General features: G+C 45.3%; 1 protein-coding gene across 2 annotated transcripts in view; it reads right to left on the bottom strand.

Moving 5' to 3' along the window:
* Positions 1-2500, bottom strand: part of LOC109084335 (7SK snRNA methylphosphate capping enzyme-like) — an 11164-nt gene that overhangs the window by 2646 nt on the left and 6018 nt on the right. The window lies entirely within an intron of this gene.

Genomic DNA, 2500 nt, shown 5'->3' on the forward strand with positions numbered 1-2500 from the left:
ACACACGATCATCAGCAGGTTTAAAGGGGTCATCGATGCCCATTTTCCACAAGCTGATATAACTATACTCGATAACATACTTGGTTAAAATGTCTCAATGGTAGTGAAAAACAACACACTTTTTACTAGAGACGCACCAAATGTTCATTAACCAAAATAATTTGGCTGAAAAAAGCAACAAAAGCTCTTTCAGTGTTTGGCTGAATAAGCGGAAAGACTGAATAAACTGTAGCGAACGATGATGTGACGTGATCAAATAGAGGCGTTTAAAAAACAGCGTTTAGAACTGTTCGAGAAAGACAGAAATTAAAGAGACACTGTTTAGCGTGGTATCTCACGTCTCTGATGAGAAGATGATGCTGGTTACTGTGATGACTGAAATCGAGAAATGGCCTTAAACAGTTAAATACACTGCAGAACGTCATGTTTATTACATCTAATTGCATGTATTATTTCTGACAGTGCTGCACAAACTGTAACAGTGTTACTCATCAGCTGCTCAGTCACATTTTTTTACAAGCCAAAAGACAAATATCTTCCCAAATTCATATTGAGAATCATTTATAAAGGTGGCGTGAGTGCGTCTAGCCTCGTCCTTACTGCCAGATGCGCTCGTGGAGACACGCGGTGACGCGCGCAGGTATAACCGAGCATTACGAGACAGACTGCGTGTGTGCGGCGAGTGTAAACGCTCCTCCGTGAGACGCAGCAGAGAGGAGCGAGTGTGAGAAGCATTCAGACACAGCGGTGTGTGGTCTTCTGAACTGGGAATAGCGAACATGCATGATAAACTTCTTTCAAATTACAATCTGTTGGGAAGATAAAACGTGCAAGATAACGTTCATGTACTAATAAAATCATCTTAGAATGTATCTTTTATTCTCCAGCACTGAGAGCAGAACTGATGAGGGAGCTCCTGATATGTGTTGTGACGCAGCTCCTCCCTTTTTTGTTTGGTGTCTGTCACTTCAAAGCCAAATTAATCTCATATTACATACATTTTTCTTTATTATTAATGTGCCTAACTATCGATCTGAACCTGTAGACGCCGTAATCACACACTCTCTCTCTCACTTTCTGTTTGTTTGTTTTTTAATGGTGGGCGTTTACACAGTTGGCTAGAGCAGAGCTGATTGGTTGGTTAGTCTGCAGTCATGCATATGCTCTGGAACAGCTCTCTCTCTCTCTCTCTATCACACACACACACACACACACTCACTCTCTCTTTCTCTCACACACACACTCACTCACACACACACACACTCTCAGCAACTGAAACAGTAACTATAAGGACCTTCTCTAATCAGAAACCGTGGGTGGACAGAACAATCCGTGCAGCAGTAAACAAACACACTGCTGCTTACAACGCCGGGAACATGAGTGAGTACAAAGCATCGTGCTATGCTCTCCGACGCGCAGTAAGAGCCGCCAAACTCCGTTACAGGGAACGAATAGAGTCTCATTTCCAGCTCAGTGACTCCCGACGCATGTGGCAGGGACTAAAGATCATCTGTGCCTTTGGAAATAAATCCTCTGCAGAGGTGAGAGCAGATCCGTCGCTGGCTGACGAGTTAAACTCTTTCTACGGCCGCTTCGAAAGCAATCTGAGCAGCGTGAGTCTGCCGATCAGCGCGTCAGGAAGCAGCAGTCAGAGCAGCGATAATCATGTGATCACAGTGTATGCGAGGCAGCGTAGGAGGGCTCTAAAGCGAGTGAAAGTCAGGAAAGCAGCCGGACCTGATGGGATCTCTGGCCGTGTTCTGCGGTCCTGTGCTGATCAGCTCGCTGGTTTGTTTACATCCATCTTTAATGAGTCTCTTGCTACATCGGTGGTTCCCACCTCCTTCAAAAAAACCTGTCATCATCCCTGTGCCTGAGAACAAGAACCCCCTCTTGCCTGAATGACTATCGTCCAGTTGCCCTCACATCAATAGTCATGAAGGTCTTTGAGGGACTGGTTAAAAACTTCATCAGCTCCTCCATCCCGGATACTTTGGACCCTCTTCAGTTTGCTTATCGCCCCAACAGATCCACTGATGATGCCATCTCTCACATCCTGCACTCTTCTCTCACACACATTGACAGCAATAACAGGAACTATGTAAGGCTGCTATTTATCGACTATAGCTCAGCTTTCAATACTATAGTCCCCATCACGCTAGCTTCTAAACTCACGGACCTCAGCCTGAATTCTTCACTATGCAACTGGATTCGTGATTTCATCACCGGCAGACCTCAAGTGGTGAAGGTAGGCCAGTTCACCTCTAACTCCATCACTCTGAACATAGGAGCCCCACAGGGCTGTGTCCTGAGTCCCCTGCTCTACTCTCTCTACACACATGACTGCGTGTCTTCCCACAGCTCCACAGCTATTATTAAATTTGCTGATGATACTGTGGTTCTGGGCCTCATTCACAACAATAATGAGACCACATACTTGGATGAGGTAGAGAAACTCACATTATGGTGCCAGGACAATTGTCTCTCTCGGAATGTGAGT

The sequence above is a fragment of the Cyprinus carpio genome, chromosome B23, assembly GCF_018340385.1.
Source record: "Cyprinus carpio isolate SPL01 chromosome B23, ASM1834038v1, whole genome shotgun sequence".
Lineage (NCBI taxonomy): Eukaryota > Metazoa > Chordata > Actinopteri > Cypriniformes > Cyprinidae > Cyprinus > Cyprinus carpio.